General features: G+C 41.6%; 1 protein-coding gene across 4 annotated transcripts in view; it reads right to left on the bottom strand.

Annotated features, from left to right (window-relative positions):
• Positions 1-22,007, bottom strand: part of PAG1 (phosphoprotein membrane anchor with glycosphingolipid microdomains 1) — a 112,017-nt gene that overhangs the window by 44,879 nt on the left and 45,131 nt on the right. For 2 of the 4 annotated variants that reach the window (XM_036406678.2, XM_036406675.2), the window contains one exon: positions 4,224-4,288. The gene's annotated coding sequence lies outside the window, so the exon portion shown is untranslated. Of the gene's footprint in view, positions 1-4,223; positions 4,289-6,209; positions 6,435-6,716; positions 6,764-22,007 lie in introns of those variants that run through there. The other 2 variants (XM_054515822.1, XM_036406677.2) reach the window with 2 other exon arrangements.

Genomic DNA, 22,007 nt, shown 5'->3' on the forward strand with positions numbered 1-22,007 from the left:
CACTGCGATGGGAGGATGCATAGCAGCTGAGGGGGAAGGCAGACTATGGCATTTTGGGCAGATCCTTCAGGAAGAGGTGACTATTTACTGGTTAAACGACAGCCAAGGTATAGAGGTAGTGACACTTTTATGTTCATTTAGATGCAAGAGTGAAATATTTCCAGGGGTCCAGTTTTAAAAGGATGGATTAGCCCTTTGTTCGTGGTGTACACAAAACGCAGGATCATACATCTTATCTTGAAGAAATTTTCAATAAAGGTCTTTACAAACTGAAGCTGGGGAACATAAAATTCATTCTGTAATTAATGAGTTCCCCCCAGTATTACAGAGAAAAAATTCCTATGGTTTTATTGCTTTTGTAAAATGCTTGTTCTCCAGCTCTGAAGGGACTGTGAAAGGTCAGAGGTGCTGAATATACATGATTTATAAGGTCCTCTGGGATGAAATGTGCCATGTAAATATAAAATATTATTAGAGCATACTCTCTTTAATTCACATTCACTGAAATGGAATTGGCTGTGCCACAAAAGCAGAACTAAGAACCCAAGTCAGTCTGATGACAGCAGATTGTCCAAGGCTACTGACAGTCCAAACAGCAGAAGGATAAATTCATTTCACAGACATATTTACCTAATGCTGGAAGTTACTGCTATTCATCTGGAGCTGGTTCTATGTAGATATGAATGTGAAGACTGTGTTACATAGAAATGACTGAACAGGCAAAGATGGTGTATTGCTCTGTACCATGAGGAAAGAGAGGCTGCTGAAAAGGCTGCAGGCACCAGAGCAGCCCAAGTAGCCCATCCACCTTCTGCAGAAACTCTGCCTTACACAACTCTGTTCTCAAGTGTGTGCCAGAGATGCCTGGGATGCCGTGGTCCTCACATGCTTTGTAAAGTCACACTCAGATGGCACTTCCAGCCTCAAAATATGCATCCTATTTACTCCTGGCTTTGACAGAGGCTTCCACGTTTCCCGTGCAGATTTGAACCTTGAGATTTGTTCACCTCCAGCTGTATCTATCCAAAGAGGCTTCCTAAAAAGCAGTCTCTCAGAGAACGAGGTTGGAATGAGCTGAACTGGACAAGCAGTCCCATTCCCTTTCAGGGAAGCATAAATTATACTTTCAACCCACTTTTTGGGATTGATTCCAATTTCTCTTTTTCTTTTGTCCACAAAAGTCTATACTTTAACACTGCAATAAATAATCAGTTTGAAGTAGAATTCAAAATATTTTAACAGCTGGAGCAATGACATTCTCACTCAACTTTACTGTAAATGGAAAAATTCCCATTCCCCCCCTCAAAGACAGAGATTGCAGATCATATTCTGAATTCTTTTCAAAACCTTGGCCAAAAGATATCACCAGCACAGTCTGTTCCTCTTCACATTATTATTCCCACTCTCATAGATTCTTTTATCTAACTCCCTTCCGCCCTGAAGTTTACAATCTCCTTCCAAAAATTTTTCAACTGCAGTTCCCATCTCTTAAATTCCCTCTCTTTCATCAGCTTTCAAATAATATAACTTTATTTTAGAAAAATGATACTGTGAATTCAGCACTACAGACCAATCTGTTCCTATCTTTTTCCCTGTGCTAAAATACAGCATCTAATTTTAAATCATTTTTTTAAATTATTTTTTAAAAAGGCACAATACAGCCCTTTAGCAAACGTATATGAACTTCCTGCCCATAAGGAAAAAAATGAAGTTCTTACTCTTGACTGTATTAATGCTTTCCCATGAAAATTGATACATCTGTCTGGGAGAAAAAGGAGATTTGGATTATCTGTATTCAAGAGAATAATTAAAAGAAGTTATTGCACAAAATTATTAGATTTTCTAGCAACACAAGTTTGATTCTGTGATAATGTTGACATTATTCTCATCGATGCAGAACACTCTTCATCCACACAAGAGGGGCTTTTAATTTTCTATGTACTGAAAAAAAAGCCATTGTATTTTCACTGATGACGTTTATTATTTGATTTCTTCTACTTTCTTTAGATAATTAAATAGATAGATTTGCTCATTTGGCTATAGCTAAATTGCTGTAGTAGTGGCAGACAATGACGCTTTCAAGGCTACACTATACATGATTAATCTTTGCTCCAGCTGAGAACCTTTATCATCTGGGGCTACCCTTCCTGTTTGTCTTTTCCTTGTGTTTTCAGTTATCCCTTCCTATCAAGGAGAACAACAAAAATCATTATGGGTTTTTAACCTAGGGAATGACATTTTTAGCTCTGAGGCCTATGTATAAATGTAAATTTCCAGCTGTTACAAGAAAGGAATAGCAAATGTGAGGCAGACGTTAATATATTATCCACTGTCGATAATACAAGCAAAAATCAACCTTAAAAAATCCCCCAGCCATTCCAGTAATGAAAGCTCACTCACTTGGGTGTTTACATGAACCTGTGCCTTCAGAAATAAGATCTAACTAGTTTCTTGCAATCTATGGAGTCTAGACAAATCCTCTGTGTCGTTTCTTCCTCCTCTGACATTAACAATTCAAGGGCTAGAACATACAGCCAACCAAATCATCTCCAGATGTTTCTTCTGCTTAGCGATCTGATGAATGCCCAAAGACCATTTACTGCACAATGAAGTCAAGTGGAATCTGGGAGGATTCTGGATCCCATGCTGTTTTTCAGGACCAATTTCAGTACCAAAAGTTAAACCACGTGTTTGGTTTCTATCAAGCACCGCCACTTGAACATAAGTCTTCACACACTTACAAAGCCAGTTCAGGCAGAACTGATGAGCAACCACTCTGAACTCCCTAAGAACTCTGCTTTCCTTTGAATCCACTGGCAGAAAAACCACAGCACAGCTGTGAGTGCAATAAGGTGCTTCTCACTGAATCAAGTATATTTGTTGCTTCTACCATCTTCTAACCCTTGAAAACTTCTGAATTTACTGGCATGATGAACACAACTCACTCAACAACTCATAGTCAGTGGCATGCAGAAGCATGGACATTCAGAGCATATTTACAAGTTTGGGTTTCCCTCCAAAGAGTCTCCAGCCTTTGTTTAGCCCTCACCATAGGACATCTCTCATCATCTTATCTCTCTTATCTCCCATCATCCTCCCCATAGACCTTGGATCCCCATGAATCCTGAGAAGTCCTTCATTCTAGCATTAATACAGCAGCAACTTCCTAATGCCTTGTGTCAGGCACATTTGTGTTTGTAATTCCTTTCACACTAGGCAATTCATTAAGGGCTCTGTTTTGATTACCAAAATGTGTGAACACAATTTTGTATCTCATCTATACAGGGTCACTCTTATGTCAGCTCGTTTCTGACTGCAACAGTCTTTTCCCATCCTAAAGGCAAAACAGTGTTTACATTTGGTTAGCTAAAATATTTACATTACACATTCAAATGATGCATTTTCCCAGTGACAGGGCTCTCCCTGGTATTTCCTCCTGTACCTACTATGCAGCGGAAATGATTAAGATGAATATTCTGGGTGTCTCTAAACAAGCAGATTAAGGAAATATGCAGCACAGCTGTACTATACTAACACTGCTAGACTTTGTAATATGCATGCAGGCTTGTGAACTGCCTAGCAGGAAAGCCTGCCTCTTAGGACCCCAGAACAGAAGAGTTCCACATTTCCTCATCAATTTATTTCAAATAGATTCTTCATTAATTGACAAATGATTTGGTGACTCAGTGCATGAGGCCCTGAGAGAGGAGGTGAGAGTGGTGCTGTTCACTGATATCATCAGTCTGCCTGTGGATAAAAGCATGGAGTGCACCATGTCTGCAGGGGAATAGAGGTGATAGGGGACTGCTACCCAGACAGAGACCAGTGTAGAAGGAAAGGTGATATTAAAGCTGGCAGGGGAATGCCACCAAGTGACAATATTTCTGGGAATCAGAAAACACACTGCACCCTCCTGTAAAGCAACATTACTAAGTTGGATAAAACACCGTGATGCTGCACCAAGAGGTCCTCCAGACAGACACACAGCAAGAGCCTCTCCCCACAGGGACAGTTTGAGGCTCACAGCAGAGAAACTGAAAATCAACATAACTTAAGACATATCATCATCTACACTGTAAACAGCTAGTCTTGCTCATTTATTTGTTACTACCAAACAACAGTCTCTCTGAGAAGAAATTAGATGGAGTGCAGCAACTTCTCACACAGAAACTCTGTAGCAATGCAAAATTTAGAAGTTAACACACCTAAGGTGTATTCCTTACCTTATAACATCAACCACACAGGTCTTCATACAGGCTCTCCCAGCGAGGAAGCAAAAGCTTCTGGGCTGAAAAAACGAAACACTGTTTAAGACATTATCTCAAAACCCCTGCCTGTGCTTATATCTATCCCAAACTCTGCTGCATCTTTTGTTTACAGAAACATATACAATAGACTGAAGTCGACTTCGTAAGCAAAAGCTATTTATTTTAAATTGACCCTGCCCACTTAGTGTCATATACTCTGAAGGAAATGGGTTATTAAAGTCTCTGTATAAGTGAGGCATGCAACATCTAGCAAACAAATATTATTTAGTAGGATTATTTTGTGTGGGACATGTATTTACTCCACTTTTTTAAACTAACAGCAAATGAAAGTTTGTTTGCCAGTTAAAACCAATCAGTAGAAGAAAAGTAACAGGCTCTACACCAGTATGAGGCAGTGTATTCAAAATAATAAACAACTAATCTTGATTTAACCTAAAAGCCTGCATGGAGGGAGTGAGCAGGCTCATTATCATTACCTGCCTGCCTGGTGCCCAAGCAGCCCCACCACCAAGCAGCCTGAGGGGTGTGTAGAGATTAGTGGGCAGGACACTCCTGCAGAAAGGGCATGCCAGAGATCCCTGGGCTGAGGGGGCCAGGATAAACACAGATTCTGCATTTTGAGCCAGCAGCTAGCAGCCTCACAGTTTTAATTCGGCTCTTTGAAAGCTGCTTTCCTTTGGCCATCCTCGGGAATACAGAGTTTGCAGCTCCCAGCCTTTGGCAGGCCAGCTCACAAAGCCCCGCCGCTTTTGGCAGAGCAATGCCCGGGATGATGGGCAGCGGCTGCCGCTGTCACTAGCAGGATGTTTTCTGGAGTTTCTCCTACAAGGCAATGTGTTTATTCTTTGAAACAGTTGCTCCCTAAAGATTAAAACTGAGCAGAAGCACAAAAGCAGCGTGTGTCCTCTGGGGCTGCTATGTGCCATCAGGCAAACAGGAGGTACAAGCTGTGTTCTCCCAAATTACACAGAACAAACGGTGCTGCACTGGCAGAACCAAGTCACGTTCCTCAGTGCACAGACCACACTCTCCTCATTTTAACCCCTTCTTAGGAAAAAACCTTTCAAACACCACTTGTGTTGTTAAGAGCTCCAGATTTAAGTTGTGTGGGGAGTCTTCAATGCAGCTGAGCCTGTTCACCCCAAAAGCATGTCAGCCTGGGCACAAAAGATGAGCAACAGCCACAAGGTTTGTGCTTTTAAGACCATACTTGTTATCATCCCAAATAGCAGTACACACTCTCAAAAACAAACTTATCAACCACAAAGAACAAACAGCAATATGAAGAGCAAACACTTGGACAAAATAGATCTTAGAAACTAAAAAAATAGTAATTTACAAACCACTAAAATAGGACTGATGTACTAAGAGCATATGAGAAACACTGGCACAACAATGAAAAATATGTTTGGCACAGTCTGTGTAATCATAGTTATTGCAAGGTGGCTGGAAAAATAAATGCAACAATGATTTTTCTTTCTGCTGAGGTATGTGCAACAAATGTTAATGTTTTTATGACTGTACAGGATGGATTGTACTCCAGGGAGTACCTTGAGGGGTGAGGAACTGTCTCTGGTAATAAGAAGTATTTACCTTGCCTATATATCAATGTATTTCTATTAGCATAATTAATTTAATATTGCATATAAATAATAACTTTTGGCTTAAAAAGTAAGATGGAGAAGGAAACTAAATAGTCTTTTCTTCCTCTGATGGGAACACATACAGATCTTATTACTGGTAACACAAACTAAGCCCACATAAAGGGGAACAGCCAAACTTCAATAACCCTCAGCACGATGCCCCCACAAAGCTTTACTCTCCTGCGGAGCACAGAGCACTTCGTAACTTTCCTCCCTGTTGTATCACTCTTATTTTAATAAACAACCAAACAGCAGCAATGGCCGCTAACTTATGCTACTCTAAAGACAAAAATATTACCTTTGGTTAACAAGGACTCCTCATCCTAGACCCTCTTTGCATTGTGCAGAAGAAGATACCAGGAGAAGCTGTTTGAGCTCTAAAACTCCCTCCGGGCAGTAACGCAGCTCTCGGAGCTGCTCACCCTGTCCCGGCCGCTCAGCGATCCCGGATGCAGGGCGTGGATCCCACCTCTCCTGGCGGCCAGGCGGGCACAGCCTCACCGATCCCACCTTCCCCGGCTGCCAGGCGGGCACAGCCTCACCGATCCCACCTTCCCCGGCTGCCAGGCGGGCACAGCCTCACCGATCCCGTGTGCAGGGCGCGGATGCCACCTTCGGACACAGCCTCACCGATCCCGTGTGCAGGGCGCGGATGCCACCTTCGGACACAGCCTCACCGATCCCGTGTGCAGGGCTCGGATCCCACCTTCGGCTGCCAGGCGGGCACAGCCCGCGAACAATGCCGCCTCTGCCAGCCCGCCCGGCGAGCGGTGCCACAAAGACACGCTCATCCGCAGCCCCGCACCTCTCTTTGCTTCTTCTTCTTGGAGCACAGGGTGATGAGAAGGAACGGGAGAGAAATGCCGATGTGTTTATGATCAGCCACAGCTCCTCTGTGCCCAGGAGTGAGACAGTGGCAGCGCACGACGGGCGCCCAGAGAGGAGCTGGGATCTGCGCTGGCAAGAGCCCTCCCTGCCTCGCTTCACACATTTTTGTTTCGGATCCGTGGGTGGTTGCTTGAGCAAGCAGCCGGAATAGGGGAGGAGTTAGACAAAATGCAATTTAGGACTTGGAAGCCTTGTCTGCCTTTTCGAGAGGAGGACGAAGAGGCGAAATCGCAGTGCCCCGACAGAGCGATGTGCCCTTCCCAGCCCGGCTGCTGCCACCTGCCTCTCCAAACCTGCCGGGAGAGCGGCTCTCCCTGCCTGGGCTGATCCCGGGCAGCGCAGGCACAGCAGCTGCTCTCGGCCCCGGTAACCACACTCCAGAGCCCCTGAGCACGCTGCCTGCTCACTCCTGCCCCACAGCATCCCCAGCTTCATTTTCAAGGAGGCACGATGCTTCATGATCTTCATGAGCAACTAGAGGATGAGACAATAAATGACATCCTCAGCAGATGTTTACAGCTGTCACGAGGCAGAGGAGGAGACAGCAGCAGCCTAAATCCCAGTTTTCTACAAAGCTTTCCTTGGAAATCAGAGAGGCAAAGCCAAAAGCTCTTTTAAAATCAGATGGCCATAGTTTTCTTGTTTTGAAAGGACTATCATGTGCATATAGTTCATGCAATTTCAGCTTTGTTTTTCTTCCTATGAGAAAACGAGAAGCAATGTCTGGCTCAAGATGAGACAGTGATGATTCCTGCTGAAACCAATTAGAATATTACACTTTAACTCAAATATTCACAAGCCAAGCTCTATGATAGATGTGAGATGTTTCATGCCTCTCCACATGAATTGTAGTCCAGATCTCAAAACATTGCAAGTGAATAGAGCAGCAAGCAACATTGTGTTTTCTTCTTGAAGTAAATACCGAGGGACACACAGCCCTTGGGTGCAGCACAGCTATGAACTCATTCCAGTCCCTGATGAACCACCCTTACAGTATGTTCCCATGCAATTAGTATTAATTGGTGACTTGCTGGCAAGCTCCCAGGGGCCTATCTCACCCTTTTAGCCAGTCCTACCAGATCAGCCCTGAGATGATCATCAGGGCTAGGCAGCCATCCTGCTGCCCCACCTCTCAGGGCTCTTTCTTGCTCTTGTATTTTTGGGGACTCTGGCAAGGGTTCTCTTGAGTAACAAACAATCAAAGACACACTTCTTCCAAATTAATATATTCAAGTTTGTAACATGAGACAGCAAAGTAAGAGGGTGACTTCTAGAGGGAATTTATAAGCACTTTTAAAAAATATGTTCTTTCAAAGCATTTCACGGAAGCTAGACTTCAAAATAATTTTCAGAACTGAGCAGCAGTGCTCAGTTCAGTGTCTGGATAGAAACAGACCTGTAAAACTCTGCATCTTGCATTCAAAATTAAGCTGATACAGGACAGATGTGAATGAGCAATCATCTCTTCTAATTTTATTATTTAATAACAATTCTTAAGGATTTCCTTTTATCTATTAGTAAGATAAAATTTGTCTTAAGCATCTTGTCAAATGGAGTTAAACATCTCGTCAAATGCACCTAAGCAGGTTCAGGAGTGCTTTATTTCAGCAGAGCCCCACAACTCCATGGCAATAAACAAAATCAGATGTTCTTTGACTAAACATTGTGAACATCTAGAACAAATTTCAGAGTAGCTTCCAGGGGCATTTTCACAGTATGAATCTCCTTTTTCAGAATGACATAAGTAATGTCAAAACTTTAAAAACTTGTGCTGAGGTGGTTATTCAGAGTCAAAAGGATGTCTGAAAAGAGAACTGCGCAGGGGTCAGCCTACAAACACCACTCAAGATCTAGTAAAGGCTGCAACATCTAATGGTAAAATACATTAGGAAATGCTTGTGGCCAGAGGCAAGCAGAACTGGTCAAGTATAATCAAGAGCACCAGGCCAGCTTTGTTCCTTCTCCTTTTTCTGCTTCCACTTTTTCTGCTTCTCCTAAGTTTCCAGTCCACATAAATCAGTGGTCCTCAGTGTTACTCTTCTCATATCACTTTTGTCTTTTACTGCACAACACTTAGAAACCACAACATAACATAAATAGGTGCCTAAAAATGGTGTATTTTGGCTTGGAGGTAGTTAAGAACACTGAAGATGGTTATTTCTCTTGGAAATCTTGAGTCTGGACTGGAGGAGCCTGCCTGTGCCATCTCACTTCATCTCTAACAGGTTGTACCTTTAGATTTTACTCGAGGATCATGTACTCAGTGAACATAAAGTCAAACGTGAAAGCCAAAACTCAGTCTTTACACTGGTCAACAGATGTAGAGAGATTTATCACTTACATGTAAGTTGTTTATATGACATAGTTTACTGAATTTTTCTTTGGAGATACTTCTCCTTCTGAATCTTTGTGATCCTACTTGATTTTCATTTTTAAAAGACCTTACTGTCTTTTTTTCCCACATCTATGGCAAGTAAAGATGCAGATATTACTTGTCAGGGCCCCATGAAAAAATGAATACTTTCAGACTATTCTCACAAGTATTGCAGAAGTACAGAAGAAGACCTCAGTTTCACTGGTGTAATTTCCCAGCAATTCCATTAACTTGCAGTATCTTTGGATGTACACCATCAATCTGAGATAGCCCTCACCTCGATCTCACACCTTTTTAGCTCTCCAAGTGTCTAAAACCACAAGGATATTACTCAGGGCAGGCTAGGTGGCAGAAGACTTCTGTCATTCAATGGAGGGATGGATTAAGGTACCACAGAATAAAAGTTTCAGAGAAGAATTTCTCCATAAAATCATGCAAAGGAAGGAGCACTGCACACATCCTCTGGCAAGGACAGGAAGGTGCCATCTGTGTCTTTGGAGATGTAGAAAAACCATGAGATTTCTTAGTATGATGCTATTCTAAAAAATCTGGTGTGCTTACAGGATTTAAAACACACACATGTTTAGACTGCCACTTTACATCTACAACTAAGAGAAAAAGGGACTCAACATTCAGTTTTCTGAAAACACAAGGACAAGAGATTCTTTCTCCGAAGACATATGCCAAGACTTAGTCACTGCCACTCTAATTCCCTGATAGCAAATTCAATCTTTACAAATACAAAGCAAACATCTTTAAACAAATTATGAACATCTCTGGCCATACAGATAAGACTAACACTTGTAAATTACTTCTCTAAATAGGTGTTATATCAAATCTCCAATGAGTCCAGATAGATGTGTTCAGCCTGCATTAGGTGATAATGAAGCCTGAACCCTAGAGATCCTAGTTAAATTTGGATTAGCTGTTGATGAAAACCAACTTGATAACACTGCTTATTCTAGACTTGCCTCAATTACAGTTATTCCAGTCAAATTTGTCACTGCTATTCCTTCTTTCCAAGAGCATTACTTTTGTGACAGTTTTATTTGTAGTGTTACATGGCATTGGTACCTGCACCTCATCAGGTCCTTCTACTTGCCTGAGACAAATGCTGGATCATAGCAGGTCCTCTCCATCTATGGGAGACCAAACACAAAATTACACTTACTCAAGCATCACCTCTGCCTCTGGCTGGGAGCTTGGCAGAGCTGGGAAGTGCAAATCTCCTACACATGCTGAAGACAAATACACAGCAGACTGCCCCCACTGCTGAAAGGTCTGTATTTCATTTTGAGCTATTGATCAAACTGAAGTATCTCACTTGGGCACAGTTCATTTGGGTCTACAATATGTTCTCTGTTAAAAGCTCTTTAACTCTTGACTAACTCAGGTCATGTGGATTTTTTGCTTGGCATAACTTGCATGTGGCCAAAGCCCCTTCTCAGAGCTGTCAAGTCAAAGCCGTACAAAGATCTGACATCTACCAATATAATAATAAGCCTAATCTTCTGTACTAAAAGAATGCAAATAATTTTCTTAAATATTTTTTCTTAGGGAAGCTGGTTTGCAACATTACAGTACTTATGAACTACTACACATCCAGTAAACGATTTAAGAATAATTGAAGTAATTTAAAAATTTATTTCTCACCTGTCTGATAAGCACTGATAGTGGAAATGAAATTTTCACCTCATCTGAGATGAAAGAATTTGAGCATAGCTCTTTGGTTTCCATTTGTAGTAACCAGAATTTCCAACTGTTTTTTCATCCATGTACTTGATAGATTTGGGCTTGTTTCCTTCAGACAAGACCAAATGTATTCAATCCATTACAGTCAAGACTAAATACTTACATATGGCTTCCTAATGTTACTCATTAGGACGTAGATGCTACAAATGTGCTTCCTTCAACTTCAGCTGTCTTTTATTCTCCCCTGCAGCTTGCTCATTTTTGTTAAAAATGAAGAAAGGAATCAAATGACTAAGTTTCCATTTTCCACTCTTCCTAATTTTCAAATTTATGCCATTTATAAGCCTCAACTATTCTATGAAAAAAACTTTTTTACACCATTTAACAGAACCAAAATCTTGAAGGAACAGAGATTTTTTTTTTGTTTGTTTGTTTAATCCTCTCCTGCATCCACCCACTTTTCCTATTTTCCATTCCTTAATTAAATTCCAGGTCAAAGATCTTTCTTACTCAAGGTATCCAAATGTTTTCAGATTTGGCTAAAAAAATTGTGCAAATCCATTATCCTATATCATCATATCCAACAAGAAGAAACTCTCATTAATTATTTGAATATATGGACAAGATCTGATTATTTAAATCAAATTGCTAACTCAAATGCACAAGGGAATATAATTATTTTTAAAATGTAAAATATGATTAGAGTATGCTCAAAATAATTGATCAGACTGTAAGATACTAGTGGGCAGAGGTTCTGGAAATGGAAGTGACACCACTCTAATCAGGAAAACAGCCACGAGAGGATATTTATCTATTTCTGAGGGCTTAACTTTGAGATTACAAGTGCAAGAGAGAAAAAATGTCATCCTCCTGTCATTTGTTGACAGGCTGTGATAGAGGGAAGCTTTGTCAGTACTTCATCACCATCCATGACTGCTCTGCATCTCACCTCCAATAGCTGCCTTGCATTTCTGAGTCCTGATCCCTTCAGACCTGTTTGAATTATCCCTGTTTTTCTGCCATGAATGCTGGCATCTCACTCAGCAAAAGCATATCACATAAAACTGTTTGTGCTCAGGAAATTGCATTATATTAAAAATAATTATTAAGATGTGATTTTCTCTGTGCAGTCATTTGCACAAACTGTACAAGTCCTCTTACCACAGCCACTGCCACATAAAAACTGTGGAATCACATTTAAGTATTGCATCAGCAACAGAAGTGTCCACGGCAATTATTTATTCATAAAACAAGGAACATAAAAACCAAAAATACCACCCCAAAACCACAAAAACAAAGAAACAAAAAAATTCTCCCATTCTTAGAACCCTTTCTTTAACTACAAGGAATTGAGATAGTGTTAATACTCAAAGTTTAACTTCAGGAAAAGCAGGATGGGATGTAGACTTTCAGCTAACCATTCTTGTTCTCTTTGATTATCACTATATCTTTCAGAGTGAAAACTGGTTTAAAAATCAGGAAAAACAAGATAGACAACCTTAGACCCAACCCAAACAAAAAGCTGGTTAATTGCATCAAACATTTCTGAATGCAACTAAAGCTCTTTGTGCTGTCCTCCCAAGTACCCACAGGACAGAAGAGTGAGCTGGCTGCCCCTGCACCTGCTTCATGTGACACTGGACTGAAATCTATCAATGCTGCCCAAAGGCTGACCTATGTTCCTGGTATAAAAGAACAAAAAAATCCTAAAGGATCTGCTGACCCCTCAGATTCAAACAGCTTTTGAAGCAGGTGAACAACAGATCAGTAAGAGATGGTGTTTCCACCTTCTCTCTGCTATTGTTGTTGTGGGATTTTATGCTTTTTGCCTGCACTCTACGCTACCTGTGAGAGATCAGACCTGGTTTAGTATCTAATATTGCCCTTCAATACTTTGTTCTCCCTTGGAGATACGTGTCATGGATGCATTGACACATACCTGAAAGCCTAACCCAAGCTTGGTTCACAAGATTGAAGTGAAAGAATTTATAGACTAATTAAAAAGGAATTTAAAAGAGCAAATCTTTCAAGTGTCTGATATAGCGAGTCTTACGCAAGGGTGCTGAGAAACTGGGCCCTCCCCTGACTTTAAAGCTTACTTTAAACAATCACTGCTGGGAGTGGAGTGGCCCAGTAAGTCAGAGGTGTCTGTCCACCAGGGGAGTTCCATAAAAGCTCTCAAAGTATCTGCTAATAAAGGCTTTGCCCTGGTCACACAGCAAGGCTGTGACAGAAGCTGATTTGCTTTGGTTTTTTAAATAACTAATATCAACATAAAGAAAGCCATCTTGGGCATGGGGAATACCTTCCAGCTAGCAGGCAGAGGCCCAGCCTTTGCATTGTCCCTACTCCATCAGCCTTTGGCACACAAAAGCCACCTGCAAGGGAGACTTGACCCCGGAACATGCAGGCTCTACAGGAGCATGGCTCAATAAAGCAGGAGCTGCCACAAGGAAGGAGCTGAGGCAGAGCACCACTGGGCAGCCTTCCCCTCCATTTCAGCAGGGGAGTTTTGCAGATAGCCATCTTTTGGGGGCCACCACCCACCACCCTCCTCCTGGGCACCTCCTGGGAGGTGGCAAGTGCAGTGGACTGGTGGCTGGAGAGTGCAGAGCATCGCTGCTCTGACCAGTGCCTAACAAGGGACTCTCCTGAACATTTGTATGCTTCTCTCTCTTTTGAAAATGACCTTTAAAATCACTCTGCCAGCAAGAACTGATTATGATGTTTAAAGGAAACCTGCAGTAACTTGTGGATGAGAAGATTTTTATTTTTTTTTAACTCTTTGAATGTGACTTTTTCTTTTACATGAGTGTGGCTGAGACAGCCAGAGTGTTAGTGTGCATATTCACCACCTCCAGACTCCACACTGGACCAAATGCACCAGAGAAGACAGTAAACAGAATTTCCTATGCCAACTCATTGAACTGGGAGAGATGCTAGCATAAAACTCTAAATCCCAGAAATGGGATTTGCTTAATCAAGTGAGCTTTGCCAGAAGATGTAATCACACACCACAGAAGATTACATTAGCCTTTTAGAAAAAAAACCCACACTTAACCAACTCCTGAAATTCTGCTTTGATATTTGCATGAAATCCATGCAAATTGTATGGGCTTCAGCATGTGTTTTCTCCCACACCAAAGCAGCCAGATGGACAGCCAGGGATGTGAGAAAAATATTTTCTGCTAAGCCTGAGGGGAGATGAACAAGAAAAGAAGCCCCCACGTGCTTCTCCCCAAGTCCAGTGCATACATCCCACCCCCCCATCCTGTGAGCCTTCTTTTCACAGAGATCCCTTCCTTTGGCCATGGAGAAAGCAGTGGCCTGGCAGCCAGGGCAGTGCTCCTGCCAGCACCTCAGCCACAGCTGGGAACTGCACCTGGAGTGCTCTGTGCTGGGTCAGAGCAGGAAGGAGTCGGGGGGTCCCCACCTCCACCCCACCATCCAGCAAGGCCCTGGGAAGAGGGGTCACCCTGTGGCATAGCCATCAGTTATTGCAACACACAAGGTGGCTTTGTATCAATAGCTTTTGTTCCACTAAAATTCATCTGCACGAGCTTCCTTCCTTCCTAGCAGTTGTTAATGGATTTCATTACAGTTTTTCTCCTTTTTCACGTACATTCCTCGCTCCATGAAGAAAGCATGGGAGCAGCTGCAGCCAGCTGTGAGCTTCCCCATGGGACCCTGAGTGCTGCCTCTGAGACACCAGTGACAGTCCCATGGTGATGGAGAGATCTTAACTGCAGACAAGATTGCTTGCTGCTGCCGTGGGAATCCGGGCAGCAAAGCGCTGCTCGTGTTCCAGGCAGGGACAACATGAGGGTGCCCTACACACTGCAACAAGGGGAAGCACTCATTTGAATTCTGTGGGGCAGAAGAACCAAATTCATCATGCAGAATGTTTAGGAAAGCCTCACACCCTCTGAAATGTTTCAGGAATAATGTTCAGCAAATGGTAATTGTACCCTCCCCACCTTTGCTTTTAATAACTGAGGAAGCGAAAAACAAAACATTCATTCTCTTTCTCCATCATTTTTAAAATCCAATTTTTGGGTGGCTGTTAGCATCCTCTCTGCATTAGATACCAGAATTCACCATGAGTCAAAGCCTGAATATCTTTGCTTGGGCAAATCTCCTAGGAACATCAGCCTGGAAAGCATGCCCTGGGAAACAAATCAGTTCTTCCTGACATGGGAAGCATCTCAGCCAATAATCCCAACTAATGTGGATGTCTCCACTGTTTTACTTTACACAAAGAAAGTACACTCAAATAAGGGTATTTCACATGTGCAGGTCTGCTATTTCAGATGTCCAGCCACTTCAAAACTAAAACTCAGATGTTAAGAATGTGAAATACCAGACATTCAGATATTCTCCAAGTGATCCTATTAGGACAGAGCTATAAGTGGGCTGGCAGATACACTTTCAAAAATTACAAGTCTTGTACACACAAAGAAATCTCCTTGCCTCTCTCCATCAAGCAGCTTTTACTGTTTGGTTAGTTGTTTTTTTAACTTCGGTCTTCCATTAATTCCAAATCCTGATAAAATAAAACTTTTGTTGCTTGATCATAAGCTCATAAAACACAAGAAGAGCTTAATGCAAAAATGTGAATAAGTTAAGCAGTTTACATAAAATTTACATATTTGCTCATTTAAACAAGGGGCACTCTTTGCAGTAATTTAATGTTGTCAAGCAAGCACGGGAGGCATCAAATGCTTTGGCTTTTATGTTGCTCCTTACTGATATAATAATAATTGCCAATAGATCCTTTACAAAAAAAGAAAAACACAACAAAAAACCCACTCACTATGCTGTTTGGAGGTTTTATAACAATATTTAACAAAGGGAAGAACACAAAAGGATAGGGGCCTGAAGTCACGCCTCCAGACAAAGTTCGTATTTACCACCCACTATGAACTATGTGCAAAAGCACTGTTCATGGGTACAAAGACAAGACCAGTCAAGGTCTGCTGCTACCTGTGACCTACCTTCTCTGAATTCTGCTCTGTGCTCCTGTTCCTCAGCCACCCCTTCACTGCAGCTGCATCCCTGTCCTTCCCTGCCTACTGCTGCAGCCCCTCTCCTCTAACAGCATTAGCAGTACATCTCTCAGCACTGCACATTGCCTTCTTGATTCATCACTGAACCAACACAACATAAATCCCCCAGGCACACCAAAGCACTGCTACATTAATGCTTCATCTATGCTGCAAGAGCATCTCTTCATTGTTTTAGAAGATCATAGTTTTGTTCTTGCAGCACTCTAGCCAGGAGGTGGTTAAAACAAAGGTGAAAAATCACAGGAAATAATCTGAAAGACTGTATTCCCATCATGTTTGCCACTTCCAGTCCTATTTTTTCCTATAAAGTCTTTGTGCAGTTGCTCTGTTGAAATCATTAAGCTTTCTCTGGCTTTCTGCAGGTGGAAAAGGCCAGAACCTGATCCTGTGTGCAGGAGAAACACCTCTTCAGCTACCGTGAGCCTGCAGTGCTCCATCAGTCCTTTATTTCTCCAGACACTCCTGCTTAGGAAAACTTGAAAGGAATTGTTTTAAATACATTCTGTCCCATGCAAGCATGCAGCCAAAAAAGTTTAAACCCTGCTCTTGACAGTCTTTTTCAATACAGATGGGAGTTCAGAGGAACCATTTTTCTTTCACATTTGTGTTTTCAGCTTTACAATTTCCATTTGCTCAAGACCTCTTGTCCCATCTCATTCTTATTTTAGTGCTAGCCCTACAAGAGTTACAGAGATGATCATTTTGACTCAGCATCATCCTCCTATCCTCAATTTGCCTTAACATAAAAAAGACAAAAGAAACAGCCCTACCCCTCCATATAATTTTATTTTCTCACTAATAGTGTCTGAAGGTTGGATAAATGTGTGAAAACAAAGCAGAGCTGCACATGTGAGAGAGGAAGGGTTCCTATCACTGCTAAGAGCCCATCTTCTGCACTTTCCTGACTCGGCAGTAAACTAGAGACACTCCCAAACAGTGACAATGGGCAAGGAAATTTGCTTTGCAAACAATTCCCTTTAAAAAAACCTTGCAAGGGACTATTTGATAGTGTTTAAGTTTTTGTCTCTTAAACATGCAGTTCTCTACAGAAAGCAGATAATGTTAAGTACTGGAAAATGAAGTGGCTTAGGATTATACACAGTCAGTTGGGCTTTTTCTAAAGAAACACTACACAGACCCTTTACAGCCTCTGAAGCTGAGTTTCTAGAAGCCAAAAGAAGCAGCATTGAGTAACTGAAGGCTTGTGTCAAAGGACAGCAGCAGGCAGGACCCCACACAATGGGTCTGCATTGCAAACACACTAATACCATTGCTGCATAAAAAGAGTAGGAGGAATACATAGGAATTAAAGGAAAGATTAATTCCCAGTGGGTTTTACAGCTAAGAGGCATATATTTGGGGCAGCAGCACCAGCCAGAAAGTTTTGATCCTTGATGGCTAGTTTGGTCACCACCCCAAACCAGACTTTGACTCCATGACATCACAAGCAGGACACCCTGCGAGTGCTACAGATGAGGAGGCTTCAGAGAGCTAATGTGGAAAACATACAACACAGCATGCCTCGTTCAAGTAACCCAATTCACAGCTTTAGCTTTTGAAACAAACAAAAAATAAATGCAAAGATATGACACTAGCAATGCCTGCCATCACTCTCAAGGCATGGAAGCTACTATATAATCTGAGAAACTATAAATACAAGAGTTTAGGAGTGTAGAAAGAGTTACGTGAAATCACCACAAAAATGTGTCCTGCAACAAAGTTATGAAGAGAGTAACAAATAGGACTGGTAAAAATACTGGTACATTCAAAAAAATAAAACTATATAAATCATCAAATTCAAATTAAAACTACTTAGAACTAGCTATAGGTATGAAAAGAAATACATCTACAAGGAAGAAAATAAAGCAAAATGGACTTAACAAGAAATGAGCTGAAATAAAGCCATATTAAATTCTCAGCAAGTTGTGAAAGATTCTTTGCCTTTTTTTTTTTTTTTTATTAAACAGTAGAGCTCGCCATCTGTTAGGGGACAGAACACAACAAGAGTCCTGAAGTGCTGAAAAAGTCTGTACCAGAAGCCTTCATGCTCACTCTGGTATCCCACAGCACAGCCACACCAAGTTCAGCTCTCTGTACATTGAAAGTGTTTCCAGGCAAACCCAGTGGCTCCACATGGAGCACCATGGGGTCCCTGAAGAGCTGGCACGTCTCCACCAGCATCATGCTCCTCACAAATCCCAGCATTCCAGGAACAAATCCTTTTGGCACTAAGCTCACCTAGGGCCTCAGTAAAACCATCCACTCGGATGTGTCCTTGGGTGTGACCCCATGGCGTGGAGTCTCATGGACAGGCCTGCCTCTTGGGGCTGACTGCCTGGGAGGGCTGGCTGGAGGGGAAATGCCAGAACAGAGAGAGAAACTAAGACAAAAGCCCTTTCCTAATTCTACCCTGTGCAAGCATCTGCATCTTCAGCTTTTATGGCAAATCCTCACCTTTCAATTTTTTATCCTTTCCACCCCAAGCACTGCCACCATGAGCACTTCCAGGCTGAGGAGACTGCCACCACATCAATATTCATCAAGGAGATCCTGAAGAAAATTCATTTATTTTTCAGAATTATTACAGTTAATTGGAAACAGCTGCTACAAGTATCTGTATGCCAGAAGCATCCCAATCTTCTAGGCAGTCTCTGCAGGAATACCCACTCTGTCCTTTCTGGCTAGGCTTTGCCAACGGCATCTTTATTGTCAAAGAAAAGACAGCGTAAGACTAATCGGCCAAATGCAGAGTTTAAATTGTCTCTGCTCATTTTCACACAAAGTACTAACACATGTTGTGCTGTCACAGCTGTGAAAGATATTTTCATCTCCATGTTGGCTTTTAACTGCTTTCTTGCAGTGAACCAGTAAAAGAATTTTGGGAGCAGCATTCCCCTCTGATACCCAGTAGCATCCTTAACCTAATAGAGTGCTGCAGTGAGAATGTCCAAGCACAAACAATCAATATTTTACATTTGTATTGAGATTAATGCCAATGTATTACATGAATGTAAGTACACTAATTCATGCAATGTGAATGTTGAATATTTGTTGAAGTATTTATGTGAATAAAGGATAACTATCTGAATGTCCAGTGGAAAAATGTTCCCGTGGGGACAGAATGCAGCCTAACTATCAAGTATTTGCGAATTCCAATGAATATTCACTGAGACCTAGTGAAAATCTGGGCTGGAACTTACAAACATAGAATTTCTAAACAGGTTGTCAATCATAATGAAAATGCATGTGCAGACTGGACTTCCTAAGTATTATTAGCCTTCTGTCTAAATCCATTGTAATTTTGTTTTTAATAGGCTGAAATGTGTGGCATGATCTTTTTTAATAAAAAGATTCTGTCGAAATCGTGAATTATTAATGTAAATCACGATGCCAAATTAATTTTTTTAAGGAATAAGATGAACAAGACATTCATATTAAGGAGTGAAGCATGATTGTATCTCTGATGAAGTGAGATGAATGTTTATACTATAGACCTTGCCCATAACAGCTGAAGACTTCTTACTGTCTGTATGGGGCAGCATGATGTAAATATTTGTTAAAAAGGTAAGGAGAATCTCCAAAGACATCTTTGAACTCAGAACCTCCAAAGACATCCTTTGAAGCAGATGCTCTTCCCTGAGATGCCAGACCAGGAAACCTTACTCAGGGAGAGAAAAATAAAAGCAAAAAAAGCACTGATTTTTTGAGCCAGATTGTTTTTTAAAATTAAATTACTATGGGTAAAATATTCACACAGATGGTCACTATGAATTCTCATCCCAAACCAGATTAGAAATAGATTTTCTTTTTACATGAAGAACAGAAATCAATCTTCTGTAATGTAATCTTCTTGGGTCCTTGCCTACCCCAAGGGTAAGAAGAACCACAAATTTCTTGTTTGACAGTGTGGGAATACAGAATTGTTTGTTGACACCATTAAGAAGGTTCAAATCATGGTGAAAGAACTTGCACTCATCAACAGACAGAAAAAATGAACTGTGAAAAGCAAGAAGACCATGTAATGTCTGGATATGTATTTTCATTTGGCAGAATTGTGATGCTGATAGAAATAATGCAAAAATAATAATGCCTCTGACTGAAAGAGCGTGTGTTCCCTTATTGCCTAGAACAGAACAGTTCCCACACTATATTATAACTGCAGCAATAATTAGGATATGAACTTCGGGTCCAGTTTTCTTCCTTTCAAGCAATAAGGTTATAAGGACCTTCATCACTTCATCTCATGAGTTTGAACAAACTGGTTTGTATTTTTTTCTGCCTTCCTCAAGAAGAGAGTGATAAGGCAGGGAGTGATTATCAAGGGATATTAAGAGAATAAACCCATGAATCTCAGTGTTCAGGTTAAAGTTCAACACCAGTTAAGAAGTATTCTTGAACCCTCATGATACTGCTATATAAAAATAATACAACTGCTCTGCAATTTTAAAGCATAATCAAGTAGAAAATTATAGAGTGAAATGTGTGGCCCCTGAGCAAATTCATAGGTCTTTATGCCATGAAAAATAAAACCCTTTCACTCATTTGTACTTTTAGCAGCTTTTTCTCAGAGAAGTGGTGGACAGTGGGCAGTGCCACAGCTTCCTCTGTGCCCTTGGGGGACAGGAAGCCCTGATCAAACTTTTCTGGATTCACTGCAGAAATGCAGAAGCTGTACTCACAGGGAAGTGGGAGATGTGCCATTTCTGTTAGTATTAAACAGAACTAGATGACAGAAAGAGAATCACACATTCTTGTCTGTAGCATCGAGTCACTCTTGGTTCTCGTGTTTGTTGGCTTGCCATGCTCGTCTGACACAAAAGACAATCTTACTCTCAAAGCACAGTAAATCAGCAAGTAAAATTCTTGGAATAACAACACTGAAATCTGTCCAATACTTTCCTAAAAATGCATATTAAATCTGCTTCAGCCATGAAAACTTGATTAATGTGTTTAATACATTTGGAAGAAATAATCATTCATGTCAAGGGTAAACAATGCAAGCATGGAAAATGGGTGAGAATAATATGAAAAGGGAAAAAAAAAAAAAAGAAGCAGATGCTGCAGGATACAATCCCACCATTGATAACCATAGTCATGGCTAAACCAAAAACCAGTATGCCCTAAGTGGAGTAAATTACCATCTCCACTCTGTGATAGTTAAGGCAAAATGAGCATTAGCATCCAAAATAAATGAAGCTAATGGCTGTATTTTTGGTGAAATCCTAAATTCTGCTTTTTCAAGATTAGTGATAACAGAAGTAGTGACACATGCTTCCTCCTGAAATCTATAGAGCCCAACAAACCTCAAAGGATCACGTGCAAGGAGGGATGAGGAGCAGCCACAAGAGTGGGGAAGAAGTGGCACCTGCTCCGACCCAACACAAGCATCACAGGCTCAGCCACAGGCTGGTTCTGGGGCCCAGCAAACCACCCACCACGTCCTCCTCTGACAGTCAAGGTCCCTCCTCAGTGCACCAAGGTCCCCTTCCCATGGCTGTATCCAAGCAGCAGAGAAACCAGGCTTTGGCCAGAGCACAGTGACGGTACCCAAGGGTACCTGTATATGCCTGCCCTTACTTACCCATAGTGTGCCTGGCACAGAAAGTCAGTTCAACCAAACAATCAATTTAACTGTTCCAGCCTGCCTCTGGGAACTGCAAAAATGTTGGATGTGGCACTTACCTCACCATCAGGACACAGCTCTCTCTCGTCTTCCAAGAGCAAAACTTACGTGCTATAAAAAGGGATTTTTTCTATTTCTCTGCAGGCAGGCCAATATTTAGGTTGTGCTTATGAGCAGTGATGGCTGATGATCCAAAGAGGAGCAGAAACTCAGCACGTTCCCCCAGCAGCAAAGGGCCTGGGATAGGCAGAAGTGACAGACAAGCATCCCTCCAGGAGCTGCAGAGTTTGCTCTCTCTGAAGTCTCCCCCTTTCCTGCTGGGCTGCAGCTGCGTGCACAAGAACACATCATCCTTCCCACTGCTCACAGTGCACAGACACAGACACCACTGGGGAATGCTTCAGACACATGGAAGCAGCTAGCAATTTAATTAAAACATCCACACACAGAGAG

The sequence above is a fragment of the Molothrus ater genome, chromosome 1 (assembly GCF_012460135.2).
Source record: "Molothrus ater isolate BHLD 08-10-18 breed brown headed cowbird chromosome 1, BPBGC_Mater_1.1, whole genome shotgun sequence".
Taxonomy (NCBI): domain Eukaryota; kingdom Metazoa; phylum Chordata; class Aves; order Passeriformes; family Icteridae; genus Molothrus; species Molothrus ater.